Genomic DNA, 21,541 nt, shown 5'->3' on the forward strand with positions numbered 1-21,541 from the left:
AAAAGATTCTATTAGTGGAAGGAATAGCCCTCTCATATTTTGGCAATATAGGAAAATTCTTCAGCCAAAGTCCCAGTGAACTCAGTGGCAACTTTGCTAAGTGATAGCTGAGAAGTGCACTTGCACACTGTCTCTCTGACAAAGATGTGCTTACCAAAAAAAAAAAAATCAGTCACTGTAGCAAATTCTGTTTTATTCCCGGAGGGTTCACTAGTGTACAAGGATAAAACCACCATAGGAATCACGCTCCTCTTGACATATCCATGCATTTCCATTTCCCCCACCCCTGATCATATGAGGAGAATGAACTGCATGATTGCTGCACCAAAACCATTTTTTGGAGGACATCACAAATGAACTATTCACAGCCAATAAGTCCTGTGATATGCTTTGAAGTCTTCTTCCTGGTTTTGTTGAAACTATTGGCAAGCCTGCTTTTGATGCTGATGATGCAATGAAAGCCCCAAGCACTGTACACAAGCCATGTCATATGAAAAGCAGGAAACCTGAGGAGCAACAGGGAGTAAAAGAACAAAGGAGATATTTTGAGTTCAAAACCTAATGTCTCTTTCATTAGCATTGATTAAACTCATTTGTACTACAGTATTATTACATAGCTGAAAGATTGAAATTATTTTCTTTGATACCTGCTTTTGAAGCACTGAAGTTGCTAATCTGAGTCTGCTATGATAACCATTACCCTTCACTGCCTACTGCCCAGAATTTCTCCCTACTTGATATTTTCCATACCTGGAAGTACCCACCAACTAGCAAACTTCCTCCTGTCTGACTTCCTGCTTGTAAATTCACCTACTGTCCTTCATTTTTGGCCTGCTCATCGTTTCCTTCTGGGTTCACAGTAAAACAGGAGGAGAACTAAGGCACAACATTTTGTAGAGAGATTTTGTGTACTCCCTTTCACCAGTGTTAGGGTGATTGCCAGATGTAGCTGGCAGCAGTCCTGCGCAGGCAGAGCTTGTGTGACTGGAAGGCGCATCCATGCTGATTTTCCTCTATGACTGAAAGGGTGCTTTGGACGGGAGGATTAGAACTCTCAGATATAGACTATGGGATTCATCTGCATAAACAGAGCTTTGGTTGCTACTGAGACACCCTAGTACATAAAATGCACATCCATGAGACACACAGATATATTGAAAGTCTACAGGAAACTCATGTCACTCTAATGCACTTACGACCAAGCTGGACACTGTCTTCAGTTTAATATTGTGTTCTGGGCAAGAAGAGAAGATACCCGATAAGCAGAGCCCTGAGTTCAAAATTTGGGCTAAATTATTATCTGGTCTTCCCTGAGAAGTGAGAATGTGTGTTTGTGGGTGAATGGGGTGTTCTACTGTAGAGTATCTTAGCACCTTTTCCTCAGGAGGAGGAGTATGATGGGAATGGCTGATTTATTCCCTCACTTTTTTCCCAGCTGTATCTGCTTAAAGTTGTTTTATATGTTTTTTAACAGAATCTGCCTAACAGCGCTTTTCTTACTGAATTGCAATTCCATATAACACTTGGTTTTTTTTGTTCTGTTATTACCAGACCTACAAGTCTGTATTCACTCAAGGGCCTGTAATTGTCCACTGTGTTAATATTTTTGATCATAGATAGTTTCTTCTACACAGAAAAGGTATCAGTTTCTACTGTATTAATTGATATTATCCGCTACATCACACAATTTTATAAATCACAGAATCATGAAATTATTTGAGTTGAAAGATCCTTAGTGATCATGCTGTTCCAACCCCGCCACCCGTCAGGGGCAGTGATACTTTCCGAGTAGACCAGGTTGCTCAGAGCTCCATCCAACCTGGCCTTGAATACTTGCTGGGATGGGACATCCAAAAATTTCCTGAAAATTATAGTGTCTCACCACCATCATGATGAACAATTTCTTCCTAATATCTAATAAAAATCTATATTGCACTTGGCCTTCCTGCGCTTCATGAAGTTTGCATGGACCAAGCTCTGAAGGCTATCAAGTTCCATCTGGATGCCATCCCTTCCCTCCAGCAACAGTGTCATCAACAAACTTTCTAAGGGTGCCCTAAATCCCACTGTCCATGTCACTAACAAAGATGTCAAACAGTGCCAGTCCAAATACTGACTCCTGTGGAGTGACACTTGCCACTTAGACACCGAACTGTTGACCACAAATTTTGGAGTGGGACAATCCAGACAGCTCCTTATGCATTGGGTTGTTCAAAGCCGAACCTAAAACTGAAACAAACACAGGCAATTATCAGCTGACTGCTACATTACTGCTATCTCAGCTAAGGAAAGATAAAATTGGCTCAAGCCAAAGAAGACCCTACAATGTTCGGGCAAGAAAAAATCTGGGGTCTTTAACCAATAATGGCAAATTTATATGCATGTGGCTACATTTTCACAGCTACCAAAATAATGCTATGAATCTGCACTAAGGCACCCGCATCCTTTTTCCATCCAGGAAATTAGCCCAACTGCATGATCAGAGAAAGGATGAGAATGTGCCATTATTTTGTGACAGGAAATTCTGCATAAAGTGGAAGGCAACAATATGCTAGGGAGAATACAGAAATGTTTGGGTAAGCATGTTTTCTTTATGAATCTTACATACACCTTAGTCTGTTAGTCTGATATCACCATGCTTGCATCCACACAGATAGATAAAAAGAACTTGTCAAAATCAGGCAAAAGAGTAAAACAACAGCAGGAATGTAGAGCACGATTTTAAGCAAATAACCATGGAGGTGACTGATCCTAAGACTGCTGATGATGGCTGAGAAGAAAAAAACTTGGAGGGCAACAAATTGATAAAACATAACTCTCAGTTTTTCCTCTGAATCTTGTATTCCTTTCAGCATTGTGAATCTGCTTTTCTTAAGAAGAAACAGCTTCTGTTGCTCTACATTCTCTTTGTCCACAAGATTCAGTGAGGAAATTTTGTTCATGTGAACCCATGATGGCTGAAAAAAGTAATAAATGGTTTTGCTGAAGTTAGAGGCTAGCCAGAAGAAGTGTCTGAACTCCACGAGTTTTTGGATAAGGAGAAACAGATGGATGAAGAGGGGTCTTAGAAGCTGTGTCAGAAAAGAAAGCTCTAGTTAAAGGCTGAAATAAAAACATAGTGTGTCTCTCACCATCTTCTCTGGAAATACCATCAAGATTGGTGGAAATATCACCAAGATCTTTACATAATCAAATTTGTTTTCCCCCTTATCTTGGAGACATATTTCTATATAATTTAGCTTATGGTTATACTTAATAAATTTTGATTTAACAATTCTGCAATTAAAACATCTGTTGCATATCTGTGGTTTGAAAGGACCTAACTTAAAGCCAGCAGGAGCCATTTAGATAATAAACAGCTTTTCTAATGTTCTTGCACTAGAGAGGTATAGCATCCCATTTTCAAACTGCCAGCATTTTCCTTCTTGAGTTGAAAGACTGCTGAGCAAAGCAGAACTATCTTCAGTAATACTGCCATTGACATATTCAAGGACTGGTATAATGTTTATTTAAATGATTCAAATAAAGAATGAACAGAATGAAAAGTCCACTGTCTATTTTGGAAGCAAATGGCATTTCATGGAGGATTTGAAACATTTCATTTCTACGGCAACAGGCATTGGAATAATGCTTTGATTTAGGATACAAGAACCTTAACAGTTTACTTGTTTAAATATTAATAATAATTTTGTACTTTAGGAAAAAATGCATCATTTGAATCTGAAGATCTTAAAATGCTGCTATTCTGAAAGGAGAAAAGCAGCAGTGTTCACCAATTTACTTCTTCTGGACAACATGACACAGAGGTAGATGTCTCAGGAGAAGCAAAATGTTGAACCTCCACAATTCCATTATTCCCTACCCTTTTCAGAGCCAATAGACCACGAATGGTTTGAAACTAGTAAGATGAATAAGTATGAATACCTAAAATTCTTATTTTTAATCTTCCGAAGATTTTGCATAATGACCCTGAAAGCAGAAGATAGTTTAGGGTAAAATTTCTTTCCATCATTGTGCAAATTAGGTTATTTTATCATTGGATATCCTTCAGTTCTTGTCTACTCATTGTACTGCTCCATCAGTCTTCAAAAGTTCATGCTCTGACAGCCAAAAAATTGTCACATCTAATTCTCTTGATCTCTGAAAGACATTTTGCTGCCTTCCTTCAATCATGGATAAGTTCAGAGCCTACCAGTATCCATGATAGTTAAAACAAATGAGTGCCCTTACCAGCCCTGGTTGCAACCCTACTGCACGGCTTGGAATTTTAATAGGGTGAGAGACCTCTCCACAAAGGAGCTATATGCTAATAGTTTGTGTGCCCTTTTCCTCCCCCACAGACAATCCGAAACTTTCAGCCAGACAATTCCAAACCTACAAGGTTCTGCCAAATGATTTGTCACTGATTTAATCAATATTCATTTATTTGTTTGTTGGTTTATGATTCTTTCAGGCTTCTTTCTTTGGCTGTGATTTCTGGTTTTCATCTGCATTGACTTTTATGTTCCAAAAGACACATTTATTTCTCCCCATAAATCACATGAATTTAGGACATAGTACTTAAAAAAAAAATTGTCATGATTTGCACTAAATTATTAGAGTTGCTAGTATTGTGACCCAGACAGATTTTTATTTGTACATTGTAGTCTCCCGGTCTGTGACAGTGGTAAGCAGGGGTACATATGCTAATGTGCTGTTGGAATTAGACTGAAAGAAAGCATACTGCTGATATTAGCCTCAAGGCTGTACAAAGAAATAGGTTTATGCAAGACATTCTGTCAAGACATAGCTTATTAGAAGTGTGATTAGTATCAGCTGGCAACAGGGGAGTGGTAGTGTGAAAAAATATTATTTATGCCATGAAATCTATTTACACCTATTTAGAGGTGTTACCCCTGTAAGTGTCTTACAAACAGGCACAGAATTTATAACTAAGCTGTCAGCTTTCCTGGGAAGTAAATAAAAATATGTTTAAAATGGAAAAACAGCTTCCAAACACAAATTGAAGAGGAAAAATTAATGAGTGGCAATCACCTTCTTTTCCCCTGTAAAGAAGCATTTGACTAAAAAATAGACAGTCTCTCTCTTAGTATAGGAAGACAAAGGCCTCTAAATAAAATTTAGCATCCAAATATTGTTTGTGCATTTTTGCCTTCTTATGTTTTGAACTATTAGGAAAGAGTGAATATGAATAATTGTTTTTGATTAGTTTAATTTTTATTATCAAAATTTGCAGCACTAATTTATTAAAATGAGTTTGCCTTTTCTTTGTAGACAGCACATACTAATTAACCTTTTTTTAATCTCTGTTGTTGCAAAAATAAAGTTTATCTGGAAGATTCAAAACCTCAGATAAAAGGATGTAAAATTGTGTTCAGGATATTCAAGATCTTCTAGAGATAAAAACTCCTAAATTTGGCCACTGCCAGCAGATTCTATTGCTATGGAAATCAGTCACAGTTTTGCAAGAGCTTCTCACATAATTTATTGACTGAATATCACAGACTTAAGGAGATTTCCATTGAAGTGTAACTGAAATAGATATTTTAGGATTTGTTGGGGTTGCTCTTTTTTTCTTTTTTTTCTTTTTTTTTTTTTTAATAATTTATTTTTCAAGCTGTGGGCTTCTTGCCTTTTTTGGACTGGGATCTTAACTATGCTTTTGAGAAGAAAAGTAAGTTCTCAACCTGATTCCAAAATCCTACGCCCTGCTATGTCTGCCCTGTCATTCCATACATAAGGAAGGTGTTGAAACTTTCAGCAATTTCTTTGTGATATTTGTCTTTGAGGAACATGCAATGTTCTGTGCAATAAGCTAAGTTGTTATCTATAAAAGCCTGGCACAATATTATTTGAATCTCAGACTTTGTATACTAATACAAGTAAATCCCGTATTATATCTAGAAGTTCTAAGCAGAGGGAGACTCCATCATGTCAGATTTATCACAAAAAGTCCATGTTCATCTTGTAAGACCTTGCTATGGTGCAGCACTCCCAGGCCCATGCTATCTTGTGAATCATGTCTGCTTGAAATGCTGCTGCCTAACCTGAGCAAAGCCATGGAGGGAATGTGGTTACAGTTAAGTGCTGTACTCAGCAGCAGGCCTGTGTCTGAGTCCATGGCTTAACCCTATTTCATATATAGGTATAGAGGAGCTCAACAGAGAGATGCTGAGGGAGAAAAAACATTGCTTAGACGCAGGAGTTTCAGTTCTAGAAATGAGTGTAAAGGCAGAATTCAAAAACTAAAAAGCGTATTCACTCCAGAGGTTTCCAGACATGAAGCCACATGCAGCACAAACAAAAAAGCAGGAAATAAAAAATTCTGATTTCACAATAATGATGAAAAAAAGCCAGAACAAGCTGCACAGAAATTTTGTGGAACTTTTTTCCCTGATGGTGTTTCAAGGTTGACCAAACAAGGTCAATCCATGTCTGGGAGGGACATTCATCCACAAGATTTACCTTCCAGCCTCAATGATTCTCTATTTCTATAAAACAAGGACTGTTATTACTGGTGGAGCAGAGCTGAGTTTTATCTCCCGCTGCTCTTTTATTGGTTTCAAACATCTAAAGGCATGGGTTGAGACACTTGTAGATATATATACTCCAACTCCTGCCTCCACAAGATCACAGGTACAGTGCAGAGGGAGAAGACCTTGACAGCCTTGTGGTAAATGGAGCAAAGAGCTTGGCCTTACCTAATAATTCGTAAAACAAGGCACTTTGTGCAGTGGCAGCAGTAAATCAGTGTGGAAATATGCATGTGCAGAGTTTCTCTTTGAAAAGCTGAGTCACACCATGACGGTGGCTTTTATGACTCTGCAGGATGTGAATTTTCTCATCTTAATCAAGTGCCTGGGCTCTCTGCATTCTGCTAATGTATCTGCTCTGATCTACCCTCCAGTGTTTCTGCCTTCTGCTGTACTTACACAATGTTGAGTCCTTTGGTGATATTTCCTTCACTGAATTTATGGTGTCAGGCACTGTGGGGTGTGTACAGGGCTGCTTTTGAAATTCTGTGTTTACTTCTTACACCAAATGCCACATCTCATTTGATATGTTAATTTTAGAATCTAATGAAGTTTTAATTAAAATAATTTGAGTTTATAATCACAGTTCATGATCCTCAAAAAGGAAGGAGATTAATGATAATTTAAAACAGTATGTTTTTACTAAGTGTATGAACTTTTCTTAATATAACTTAATAACACTACCAGCTATATTCTGGTAAACTAAAAGCAATGAATATTAGAAACTGTTGTAAGGGAGCTGAAAAAAGAACACATAATTTTATTTCAGAGAGCATGAAAGGACAATTTACCACTCTTCTGGAGCTCTTGAAGACTAACCGAGAGTGAAGTCTGGTCTCTCTGTTTACTGAGGGTTTAAATAAGCTTGTGTCATGGTGACATAAAATGGATATTGATGAAGGTCTCTGTGACCTTGATTCAGGAAAGTGGACTTCTCAGTTCCATTATAGATGAAGAGAAGGGTGCAGTAATTAAAACTGTTTTGATGAATTGGGATTAAATAACATAATTGCTTTATTATATAAAATACTGACTCAGCTGATTCAGCCAAGTTTTTAAATGCAGGCCCGTTTGTGGCATTTTTTTTAAAGCAAGCCTTTAGAAAAATAAAAACCCCATTATTTTCTGTCTTTCCTGCTAAAAAGAAAAGAGCTGAAAATATGATCAGAGAACACTTTCAGCTAGAAAATGGCTTTCTTTCAAATGAAGTTATGTCTGCTGGATCTAAAGATCTGAGACCTTGATAAATATTTTAGGATTAAAGAAGAAAATTTACCATGCAGACTAAGATCTGTATTATTAGCATCCTGCTGTCTGACCTAAATAGAGACACGAGGAGAATGCTGATTGCCAACAGACCTAGGAGCTTCCCAGCTTAAATGTGCCATGACATGTGGAATGCATCGTGTATAACCTCTATGCACACCTGTAACTCAAATTCCCCTCAGAAGGTATTGTGATAAACAGGCTTACTGCATTTTAGAACTGAAAGCAGCAGCTAACAGGCTGGACTATTTCTATTTCTTTTTTTCATTTAGGATTCTAAGACTCTTCCTTCAAACGTTTCTCAGTATGTAGAACAGAATGTTATGATGAAAAATACATAATATATTCCAGACTGAAGCTATTGATCCCCCACAGAATGAATATTAAGGTATAAATACCTTATGTCTTTGTCTCAATTGTCAGTGGAAATGCGGATCCTGAACAGTACTGGAACTAAAAGTAACTATTAAAGTCACCAGGTAAAGAAAAAGTACATATAAAAATAATATGTTCTGCTTTAATAAGATCAATTCAATGAACAAGGACTTCTAGACTACATTACCTACTAATAGAAACCTGCTGACAACAACTTAGAAACTCAGATGTAAGAAGAAGCTGATTTCACCTTTAAGTAATAGCCCTGAATTATTTAAACATAATTGCCTATCAGATGATTTGCAGAGTAGGTCTGATTTTTCTCCACAAGGCTGAATATTTTAAGACATTAATCATATCCCACTCAACATCCCTAGCAGCTGACTGCAATTTTCAGATATGTGGGGATTTTTGGGATTTATAGAGTTGTGCCCTCTTGAATCATGCATGCTTATTTCTGCTGTGATTCGTATAGGATGGCATACTTTGATAAGGATAGCAGATAGCTATGTCTGAAACCTTTAAGCCCTATTTGATGCTGGTTTGATGATTTGGGAATGTAATATCCCCCCACAAATTGTATTCCCTGCCTTTGTAAAAACAGACTTCATCTCCCCTGCATTTACACCATTTGAGATTTCTGACTCAGTTTCTCTTTTTTAGATTGTCAGATTCTATTCTTTACTCTTCCAAAATGTTAAATTATGCCCCTCGTTATTGGTGGTACATAAGTAGAGTAATTTAACCACTGGGCCTCTTCGTGTGCAGTGATCTCCACTGCTCTGTGCTGTTGAACTCAGACTGTGCACATAGGTCAGACAGACCCTCAGGGATCTGTGAGGATCACATTCAGTGGCTTATGTTGTGCTGACAGTGATATCAGAGGACAGTTGTAATTTCTGTCCTCAGAGACCTCAGACTTCTCCTTGCTCTGTGCCTGAGAGGCTCAAGGGATGCTGGGGAAGATGCTGACTTCACCTTCTCTTTTGCACATTGTCTGCTGCCAAGGTTGCATGAGAGATTTAGAGTCACCAGAATATTTCCTTCTCTGTTAATTTAGAACTTGGTAAAAACTCATTAGTTGAACTACCAAAGTTTTTGTGAAAAGGAGACTGAATAGTACTGGCAAGTTTTCAGTGTGCAGATATCAGGTTTCTGAAGCCATCCAACAGAGAGGAACTAAATTTTAGTGTGTGCACAGAAACCCCAGTGGAAGTGTTATGATTTTACTTCTCAGCTCAGTAATCCAGAATGGAGCTAAAGGAATTTTTATTTGAGTGAAATTCAGATGTTGCAATGTTATAGGAACCCTGTGATAATCCACATAAAACTTTCGTCTGCCTGTTAGAGGATTTTTTATTCAATTTTTTTATTATTTTTATTCAAATTAGATTAATGAACATTATTTTGAAATTATAATCTAAAAAAAAAAGAACTCAGGGACATGAAATTTTTCAGGAACACTGTGCAAATGTAGAGAATAATGAGGGATCTCTGTCATCCTGAAGCAGTGAATAAAAAATAAAATTTCACCTTTAATTTTCACTGTTTTATGAGTAAGGTGTGGTAGATTTATTTATACTCATTCCTACAATCTTGAGTTCTGTAGACACACATGTTGCTGCAGGAAACTTAATAGCAAGAGACACTATTGAAGTCTGTTCTTGATTCTACCCACAATAAATGTAGAAAATAATTATTTAATTATTATAAAATTACTGCATTGAAGGAGTTCTTTGCATGATTGAGTGTCCCGAGTTCAACTGGGCTTAAGCAATGACACTGGACCACAGCAGATTTTTGCTTGTTAACACCTCTTCCTCATGATTTGCAGGTACTTATTTACTCTCCAGGAACACTTCTTTAATAGCAGATGTTTTAAGTCTTGGAAGAAAAAATACAGATTTAAATTGTGCTTCAAGAAACCACAAGGAAAGTGTGACAGGTAGAGAGAGAGATATTCTGGTAGCTCTTTCTACATTCATTGTTTTGAGAGAATCCCACGTTTCCTCATGAGCAGAACAAGAAAAAAGGGGCAGTTCCAGGGGAAAACTATTAGTGAATTTGGAGAATTTGAAGAATAATTTTGTTATCTTCAAATTAGAGAAATCCTCAAAATATTCATAGCTTTAAATAGTTTCTGTAATGCTATTGATGATGATACTATTAACAATAACAGCAACAGTAATAACAGGATTCAAATAGTATTTTTAGTAGCAGCATTAGGGATCATGGTTGCCAGTGGAAGGGAAAGCACCACAGGTATATCCTGACCACATTAATCAGCTGGACACTCATATTGTCAGAGAAGCAGCATCTTTGCAATTATGCTCCAAGCTATGTTTATCAAGATCTAGGCTGCCTGACTGTGAAATGCCTTTGCCAAGTGAGTCACTGTGTCTTACATTTGCTTTTTTCCCCTCCAAATTTCTTCCTATTCACTATTCTCATTCCCTCTGTAATCAACAGCTCATCCCCTTTTACTCTTTCCACACTTTCCCTGATTTTGTTGGCTTGATACCTTTATGTTTTCATCATAGCACTTCTGCCTTGGTCATTTCTAGTTTAGTCAGCAATTCCATTAAGCTAGTACCTCATTTCCCACCCATAATATCTCTCATTTCTACCACTTTCCATGTTGCTATCTCCCTAATGTAATCATAGCAGTCAGAGTTGACAACCCACATACCTAATATTACTTTCCCTATCATGGAATATCTTATTAGTGTAGCGTCTGATCGCAAATGAACCTCTGCATGCATGCCCTAACAATCACAGATGATCAAAACTGTTAATATAAAAAGGGAAATTCTGTTTCCAGCTTGTGTCTAGCCTATTGATCTCTTTGCAACTTCAAATCCATATAAAGGCAGTGATGCAGTGGTCTGTCTACCATTACACAGTCCCAGTCCTCAGGAAATGCAGGAATGTTATAATGGAATAAGGGTATCCTAATTTCAGAAAGTTTCTCATGCCTTTGTAGTGTGGAAACAGCTGCCAAGGACACTTCAGCCTAGCCATACACGAAGGTAGGCTTTATTTTTCTCTAGCCATTCCCTCTTCTTGAAAATAGTTTTGTCTTTTTTGTTTCCCCTTATTCTGGAATAAACCTGGAGAATGTGTGTGATTTATTGGCTGTTGCGGTTCCTTTCTAAGTACACGAATGTGGGGAATGGGAAAGGACATAGAGTTACTCATAAAGAATTTAGAGAGGTAGGTAGCCAGATGTAGACTTCAGAGATTTCTCTCATATGTGGAGAATCGTAAATTAGACTTAGAGTTGTACCTTTCTACAAAAGAAAAACTATCTCTTCTTGGACCTGCATCAGGTTGAAAGGACCCATCTGGTGAGGTTCATCAGCAATAATATGGACAAGCTATGGGCAGTAAAAGACAGGAAATATTCCAGAAAAAGCTGACCACCACAAAACCTGGGAAAGTATTTAGGAGGCTATTGGGTTCTCTCTGGAGCAGCTAGTGTAGGTACTGCACAAAATACTGACTCAATCAAGCTACTGAGACCAATCCAGCACTGAGCAAGAAGTCACCTTTTAGCGCACTTTTGGCAGCTAACAGGAATGAGGAGATGCAGCCTATATATGGTAAATCTGACTAACTGCAAAAAAAAATAAAAAAATAGAACTTTCCAGAAGACAACAAGGACAAATGTCTAGTGTCAGGTAAAATCAGAGAAAAAAGTGGGGAAAATAGTCCTGTTGCTTCCATAAAACTGATGGGAGTAATAATCTACCTGCAAAGAGATGAGCTTGTAAGGACTGCTAGGCAAGAAAAAAATTCTGAATTTGATGGACAAAACTATTTTAAAATCCCAATTCACTTAAAAAAGTTTTGAGTACTTGTTTGATTTGGTTTTGTTGTTTCTTTGTGAGGGTTTTGTTTTGTTTTACTTTCATGGTGTCTTGGGATGTTTTTTGTTGCGTTTTCCTCTAATGTTGTGGGGTTTTTGTGGGTTTAGTGTTTGCTTTTTTTTTTCTGATACAAGCTTTTAGTTAGTACCTCTTTTTTTTCCGTGACATTTTACAATTGAATAAATGCTTCAAAGGATAAGGGCAGAAAAATAAAGAGAGACACACGCTTAGCCACAGAATAGAATGCAATAAATTGTTCCTTGTTAATCACAATACTGATTTTTAACACTGTGCACCATCAACAAGGGAGAAAGGGTAAGAGAAAGAAGATTATTAGGTATTCAAGAAATCTAGTTGTAATCTCTCAAAAGTTATAAAGATAGCGGCATCTTGGAAGGGAGACTTGTATTTATTTAGTAATCACTGATTGGAGACCAATAAATTATCGTTACCATTTGTGTGAAGAACAGCAAAAGAGAACAATGATTTATTCAGCTGGGCTCAGAAATGCAGATTAAAAACAGAACCTACCAAAACAGCTGCCAATAGGGGATGCAAAGACTTAAGAAGGTGTTCACAAGCCGGCTATATTTGTAAAACATTTTGGTCAGTTCAGAGTAGCTTGAAACAGCTCCACTTAATCCTTACAAATGCCGGGATGTTGATAGGGAATGCTGTACTCTAGTACTTAATTGATCTGCTGCAGAATACAGCCCTAACTCAGTGGGGATTAAAGTGCCTGATAATTTATATTTATCTTTTGTTCTTAGAAAAAAAGATTATCATTATCGGGGTTTTTTTCCTTTTTTTCCCCCTGATACTGATTGTCAGGAAACAACTAAAATTCAGTTTATATTCTTGTGTTATGACATTTTTTCACTGGTGAACCTGATCCAAACTGTGTCCCAGAGGAGATAACCTGAATTAGTAATGATTTCCAATCAATGTGTGTATGGACATTAAAAATGAAGCATTAGAATAAAGACTCATCAGATTATCAGCTATGATTTGCAGTGTCTGCACAACCTTTACCCTTTCAGGAAGAAAACAATAAAACAGAACAGTAAAAATCAGATTAAATAAAGTTCGCTTTTAAACTGACCTTTTTTGTCCTGTTTGGTCCTTTTAAAGCTGTTATGGGATAGCAAGAAGTCCACTTCAAGACAGAGAAAAGTTCTTGGTATGCCCACATACTGATAACATTCATAGTTTACTATTCCATGAAGAATAGCAGAAAGGACTGGGAAAATAAAAAATCAGAAATTTTCTACCTTTTTATACTAATTCAATGCAATCAATAATTGTGAGGAATTGTGGGAGATTTAATGATGCTTGTCTTTTTACACTTTTAATGAGCAGTGTGAAATTCAGTGTATGGAGTCTCTATCCTTGGAGATGTTCAAACAACAAAAAGTCCTGGTCCTGGCCAACTGGTTCTTGGTGGGCCTGCTTGAGCAGCAGTGTTGCATGAGATGATGTCCAGAAGTGTCTTCCACCCTCAGTGCATCTGTGATTCTGTGCCACAGCATTCTTGCTAATGTGATTGGTATCAGTCTATTTGAACTGTGAATGAAGTCTGGACAGCCACAGTGTCCCCTTCATTGCCATCTGTGCTTCCTACATTGCCAAGTTATTAAGCTGTACCTTGACCTCAAAGGTGCACCATGAGATGCAGAAGGAATAATACGTTGCCTGCTACACAAGGTGTTTATTCACATCTAAGGAAAAACAAAGAAGTGCAAGTTTATTTAGAGTTTTTGAGCAGTCCTGGAAAGCCCAGAGGGGTTTGGCAATCACCAAGCCCATGGATTTTCAGATAAATGAACAGCTGCCTGTTCATCCCTAAGGAACCTGTTACTCTGCGATCTGACAGAGTGAATAATAAGTAATAATAATATTTTTTTGGCTGAAACAAGTGAAACAAGTGAGAACGACTGCCCTCACTAGAATGCTGTACTAAACAATTCTGTCTCAATTGATCTGCAGGACAGATGGAGAAAACATGAATTTTTCAGACTGAGCAAAGTAGAGAATGTGACACAGTTTTCAAATAGTTGTAGCCTTCCCTCAAATTATTTCCATTGGTGCTTCTCAGACTTGAAGTACATTTAGTAAAATGAAAGAGAAGAGAAAAGAGAGAGGAGGAAAACAAAGAAAAGGAGAAAAAGAAAGCAATGGCAAGAAAATGTAAAGGGAAAAGGAAAAGGGAAAAAGGAAAGACAAGACAAGGGAGGATTTGTAGCTGTCAGTACAATAATATATATAATTCATAACAGAATCTTTTTCTTTACATCCATTTACATTCTGTTTCATTTTCTGCTGATTATTATGGGCATGTGTGGAAAGGAAGATAGCAGTTTGAACAATGGATTTAAAAATAATTGTTCTGTTGCTTAATCTTTATTGGCAGAACTTGCTGTTTAATGCAATGGAAATAAACAGGTAGATGATGGAAATCAGCATGTATTCTTCTCATTATTACAAAAAATTTTGAAGAAACACATATTTCATTACATTCTCAGTTCACATAATGCAGTTTCCTTCAAAAGCTGTCACAGCCTCCTCTGTTCTTTGAGATGGAGGTCATCCATTATTTGTCCAGATGCTTCTGTGTGACTGTTACAGGGAAATTTGTACCACAAGTCTTAAAGGTTAAATGCAAATAGAAAGCCCCTGTAAAAACAAGTTGCCAAACGTGGTTCAATTATTGCTTTCACAGATAAATTTGTGCACTATGGAATTATTTTTAATTATTTTAAAGTGAACTTTTCAGTAAGCTAATAACACCATAACTTAAAATGCTGATTCAGAACATAAAATTACCTTGGAAGTAGAATATGTTTCGGGGGGGGAAGGGGGGGGTCTAGAAATGTGTGTTCATGTGACTGTGTTGGATACTGGCTTGCTTGCTTCTAACAGTGTCAGTTTTAGTGAAGTCTCCCATTCTAGGTTGCTAAATTTCTTTGTACAATGTTCAGAGAAACAGGAAGTTTTCCAAATGGGGTTTGCAGCTCCCAGAAAATGGGATGCTGTCTTGGTTTCAGCTAGGGCAGAGTTAATTATCTCAGTAGCTGTTACAGTGATGCGTTTTGGGTTTGGAACAAGAATGTTGTACGAGCTGTACTTTAACCAATAGGAAGAATTTCTTGTCTTTTCTCCATCCAATTTAAGGACTATTGTATTACTGGCTGCAAGGTAACATTATTTAATCAGTAACAAGGTTCCCTCCATCACCTTCAAGCTGTTGGGAACATTTATCACATTTAGGTTTCTTATTTACATTATATAGTGAACTTTTACAAACGACTGAGGCTTGTAAATGATATCCAATGGTCCAACTCTTTTGGCATCAGCTGGAACACTTCCCTCCCAAGAATCCCCAAAAGATCCCACTGTTAAAGTCTGTCAGAATCCATTTATGTTCCACACATCCTTAGCAAGAAAAGAATAGTCATGTGTTGTAGGGTATTCAGATGGCAATAACACTGGAAACAATGACCTTCCTATCCACAGTACTTTTCCATCCTTTATTGACCATTTTGGTCTTTTCCAGGGATGTGGAGGTTTGTCTTCTGTGGTCTCAAGGCCTTCATTCAGCCCAGAAGCTGCAAAGGGATCATGAATGGCCCCCATGAGCTTAGGGACAGGGTGTTCTCTGATGTTATCATTTATGAAACATGAAAGGGAGGCAGTATTTGTAAGAGTGTTTATTCACAAAGTTGCTTTGTTGATACATAGAACATTTTTGTCGTCACTTTAACAGTGATTGACACGTATTTGTAAAGGGGAAAAGAAGATTTCTTCAGGTTTTATAAATGAAGTCTTCAGGAATAAATATCATGAGACTCAATCTAGGAAACTGTGCACCAGGATAAACATGTAGTTAGATGAAAACAGAAGGAAATAATACTTACACTGAGAGGACACCATAGTGTGGAATTTGCTTGTTTTTCTAAAAAATCATACAGTTGACTTATTTACAAAATTATAACAAAATCCCTTGTGCCCACCAATGATTTATTAAAAAAACATTTTGAGTGACCCTAAAAAGGGCCAATATGTTATTGCATAATAAACACTAAAAATAAAATTACTTACAAGAATAAATAATTTTCAAAATGCTATTTTCAAATGGCTATCAAAGACCAGGTTTTTGCTGTTAGTTGAAATAGTGCTGTATCCCCTTTACTCAAACCACCATAGCTTGTTTCTTTTTCCAAAATAAGGAACAATTCAGTGTTGACTTGAACCTTCAAGCTCTTGGCCTTTTTCAGTTGTTACTAATGCATTTATAGACAGATGAATTAACACATGCTTCAGGCCATGGACATGATTACCATAAGCAGAAGTCAACTGATTTTTTAATCTTGGCATTTAAAATCCCATGCCACTGGGCTCTAGATTTATTTTCACCGAATATTTAAACTGCAAAGGAGATTGTTTATAGTTGGGCAGTTTTGAATGGTCTGTGTGGTGAATGGACAACTCTCAAGAGTTTTTGAGGTGTTTGCAATTCACATAGCAATGCTCCAAATGTGTTATTACTAAGAACCTACAATCAGTCATGTCATTCTTCCCTCAGATTTTGTCTCAAAATGTTCATCTCAAAAACTTCACCCCTGGGGTAAAGACTAGTGGACACTTTGAGCATAAGAGGACATCAAATCAAACCCTTGTATTTTCCAGGTCTGTCACTGGGTTTTGCAACTGCCCTATCTTGACATTGTTGACTCTTATGGAAAACCATGAAGTCCCTTCTCCAGCCAAAGGATGAAAGGATTTGTTGTAGCCATTGAGAAGAAAATAACATCTACTTAATATTATTTCCTTATCCTCTTGCCTTCCAGGACCTGTGAGAGATGACTCCTCAGTTTTAAATATTTTTTAAATACTTTTGCCCTTTTTGCAAAAGGGCATGAACATTTTCTTCACATTTGCGACTTTATTTCCCTTGAGGCCTGTATTACACATATTTTTTCTCAGATAATACAGACATTACAGACATTGATGTTTAAATTTTTTCAAATACTTCATGTCATCACCACACACTTGTATTTATCCTTTATATTGGAAAGCTCACAGATGAATGACTTTAGAACTGTGTTAAGCTGGCATTTATCTGAAAGGCAGAACAAGAGAAGTGTTAACTAAAACAAAAGTTAACCAGCTTACTTCAACAGCTTTACCCTGAAATATTTATTTCATTCAAATGCCTTAAAGAAACAGATAAGAAAGCTGTCCAGGGTCTTACATTAAATGTTTATCTCGTATTTTAGCTGTCCTATCTGGAAAGGACAGATAGGAAAGTTCTGACCAAACTTTTTCAGTATCTGTCTTTTTCTCAATTTACATTCTTGGATTTGGCATTTGCTTAATTAGCTTGTTAAAATCACCCTTTATTCTGCAATACCGTATATTAGAAAGCATAAGGTAAAAGTACTGATGTTTACATGGTTTTCAGCTGTATAGATGCCCTTTGTATTGAATCAACTGCCTTTGCTGCTGCTGGTTTGCAGGGCCTAGAAGCCACTGTTGATCATGGATAGCGTCTGCAACCTTGCAGCTGAGAACAACAGATGATTGTGGGTAAATCATGAAGGTTGTTTCACATCAGGCTCCAAGCCCTATCCGGCTGTCAGCAGCATTGATACTCCAAGGAAAAAAACTCTACGCTGGTGAAATAGAGCATTATGAGTTTTGTGACTGGTAGCACATCTGCTATATTTGATAGCTTCATGCTTTTTATCCAAGCATTTTAAACAGATTAGTTGTATATTTAGCTAGCAGATCGTGCTAATGTTTTTAGATTTAGTATCTTAAAATCAGTGTTTTGGGAGCCATATTCTGTAAGAAATGTTTTGATAAGGATAAAACCAGGGTTATTTTTCCTGACACACATGTTCCTGCCAGTGTGTATCAACTCTTCCGGGGACCCAGGCAGCAAGAGAACCTCTGTGTGTAAACAGCTGGTCTGAGAGGTTTCACAGAATGTCATCAGGGAGAGCCCATGGCTCATGTCACTGGTTCATTTCTGTCTCTCAATTATCCTCTGTGTCCTTTAGGATGAACAAGTTGAATCTGTGTAGATATTTTTAATGTTCAAATAATTTTATTTTTTCAGTGCTATCTTTACTGTCAGAAAGGTTTTCAAGAGCAGAATCTGAGCTCAAGAATACTTACATCCTGCACGTCCAACTGCACGATAAACTTGGTGCATTTCCAAGAACCCATCTATGCAGTGATTCTTTTCTGCTTCCCCTAGCATTGTTCTATCAGAAGAACATGATCCCAATGTTCCTGACTGTCCCATCAGATGTTGTGGTTTGAGGTCACATAAACGAAGGTTCTTGCATAAAGCAACATTATGCTCACAAACACAGACCACCCATACACGTTCAGAGTGGAATAATACCTGTTTCAGGTTTATTTTACATCAAACCTTTCAAAGTTCTGTGCTAATATGTAAAAATACAGCTTCCTTATAGATGTTCCTGATGTTTTAAACATCACCACACTACAGTTTAAACTGGAAAAATGGGTGATCCTCTGAACAAAGTTTTAAAAAAAGTGTCAATAGAAACCATCTGTTATTTTTTGTATTTGTACTGTATTTAATTACAGAAATGATCACTTAACTGGCAACTGTCTGACATGAAGTTGTCCAAAATTTATTTGTTTTATTTAAAAGCTGCCTGTTGTGCTTTCTGATGTCCTGAAACCCAGAATGAGTGACAATGTTAGTGCATACAATACCATTCTTTATAAACCATGTTATAATTTCCCAAGTAAGAATCTTAAAATTGGTAGTTAAAATACAATGAATAAATTAGTTGGGTTCAGAAAACAAGAAGATAATTAGACGTACTCCAAGTGAATGTCCCACAAACCAGATTACCTTTTATAAGCAGAGGCTTAATTTTTATTGAGTCTTTTGTAATATGTTTTATGAGATTTATAATTTGTCAGATGTGAAGGAAAATGAAAGCTTTACTGAACTCCTAAATAACTTGGCTTTAACTACTCTAGTTCTTTTGTTTATATATAAATAGTACCTTTTTTATTTGATTGTTAATTTGATTCAAATATAACCAAGAAACAAAAAATATTTTCATTTAAATTAACTGGTATATTAATTTCTATTGTTAGATTGTTAGAATACTTCCATATAAATTTCTATACAAACTGAGGAAAAGACATAGAACTTTAACACTAAACTATTCCATTCTGAGTGGGTAAACAAAATATTAGTGTCTTTCACAGAGATTAACATGTTTATAGTTGGCATATCCCATTCCTATGAAAAAGGTCTCAGCCAGAGCTGTAAATGTCACTGCATAGAACTATTCTTAATGCAAATGTGATTTCAATGACTTTGATCTGCTTCATCTATTCTAATTATCCAAACTATTTCTGGGACTGTCAACAACAAAATACTTGGAAATAAGCATTAGAACCATGGTTTTATCTTACAGTATTACTGAGCTGGTTCACACCAGCAGACAGGATCTGAGAGAACAATGCAAACAGGATAATTCACTTTTCTTATTCTTATTGGGAATTGCAGAATAAATTTCTTCAAGGAGTTTTGCTATTCTATTTCACTCAATATTTTTGTCATGATTCTTCTATTTGTTTCACTGCACATATTGACTGCAAACCATTTGCTGTGAGTGCTCTCCGCTGAAAATCACTGAGAGATCAGTTAGCTGGGGTTTACTGGGGAGGCTGGGCTCAGGCTTTAGTGCTCTCCAATCCCTCATCCAGAGCTGTAGTGTCTACTCTCAAAGCATACAAGGCTACCATAGGTCTTACTCCTTCCCTCATTCGGGCTGTCTGTGTGTCCCACAAGAACTGTTGTGAGAGGAGCTAATATAGTTTGTAAGCAGGGCAAAGAGACACAGAAATCATTGCATTTCTTCCCAGAAGAGCAGCTTGAAGAATATAGGGGAGCTCCCTTTCTTAGTGTGGCAGAACAACATATTCCTAGAAAGAGCAGTAGTAGAAATAGGCTACTGCTGGATTGATCAGCAAAGATTTTGTTGCAGTTAGGTAATGTAATGCAATCACAGGTGCAATTCACTCAATTTAGATCAAAAGGGTTTCAGAGAGTTAGGATGACATTTAGAATTCATGGCCTTTCCACTTAATTATTAGTTAGAACATAATTAATTTCCAGATAGAATCAGGATGACTATATTTCTTTACTTTTTTTTTCTTTTTTTTTTTTTTTTTTTTTGTTTGTTTGTTTGTTTTTTTTTTTTTTTTTTTGTGTCTTGATTGGATTTTTTTTAAACTTGGTGGACCTATCCTTCTACAGAGCACAGGGGCAGTCTGAAAGAGTGGAGAAAATGAATGCTGTCACACTGAGTTAAATGAAATGACCCTTGAAAATTGTGGGTCTTTGTTTCTTTCCATGGAAAAAATCTTTTGAAAAAAGTAAAATGCAATAAACACAAGATATATAATACTTTTTTTGTCATGTTGCTATTTGTACCTATTTTCCAGAATTTCAATACTACATCAGCAGTAGTAGAGCAAAATGATGTCACTTCACTTCAGAATATAATGACTTGTCATATTTTTGCAACTACTATTCTTGCAATTTTTCAACACATTTTGTTCTTTGTGCGTAGCGTGAATTCCACCTCAAAATCTCATATATGATGATGAATCATTTTGCTCTACAGTTATTTGCACATTGTGAAATAACATGAAAACATTAGAACATGAATCCATACCAGAAGAATATCTTAAACCTTTATTTCAATTTCCAAGAGATTTTTTTTCAAACTAATTTTGAAAAATTTGCAAAATTTTAATTTTATAGTAAGTTCTGGACTTTCTTTTTCCATATCTGTCTGAAAAGCGTTGAAATGTTTAATTATTGGTTTTATAACTGATTGCCTAAATGTTGGCAACCTCTGTTACAGTCTCTGAGTTTCACAAGTAGTTATTTTATTAAAACAATATTGATCTTTCACATTTCCTTGTGTATCCATAATATAATAACACCATTATAATTACCATTTTAAGCTCTGATAATTTCCCATTGAAATTTCCTGATTAACCTTAAAAGGCTCAATATGCTAACTCCGCAAAGTAAGGATAGTTTAATTACAGTTTAAATTATCATTGTTATTCTTACTTATTTGTGTATTGCTGGCAGTGTGTGCACCTGCACATTAACCCAAGTTCTGCATAAAATTTTAGGAGATTATGTGAATCCCATAGAAGCTAGAAATAGTTTCTGAAAGCAGGAGAGTGATAAGAAGAAGGGGTGCAAAAGTTCTATACTGGTTTGAACTGATTTTTTTCTCTGATGGGTTAGTTAGCTTTGTCATTTTATAAGTATCACAAAGGAACAGGGAAGGAACAGACATACAACTTTGGTTTTCTAACTTTACAGAAAGGATTTAGCCGAAAGCAGGGCTGCAAATTGAAGTGTGAAATAACAGTCTCATTTTATCATCAATGTGAACATTTAAATCTGTCGGTTCA

The 21,541-nt window shown here is 36.6% G+C and overlaps 1 protein-coding gene across 2 annotated transcripts in view; it reads left to right on the forward strand.

Annotated features, from left to right (window-relative positions):
- The window catches only part of GRM5 (glutamate metabotropic receptor 5), a 244,159-nt gene that overhangs the window by 46,512 nt on the left and 176,106 nt on the right, over positions 1-21,541 (forward strand). The gene's annotated exons all lie outside the window — the stretch shown is intronic.

The sequence above is a fragment of the Camarhynchus parvulus genome, chromosome 1 (genome assembly GCF_901933205.1).
Source record: "Camarhynchus parvulus chromosome 1, STF_HiC, whole genome shotgun sequence".
Lineage (NCBI taxonomy): Eukaryota > Metazoa > Chordata > Aves > Passeriformes > Thraupidae > Camarhynchus > Camarhynchus parvulus.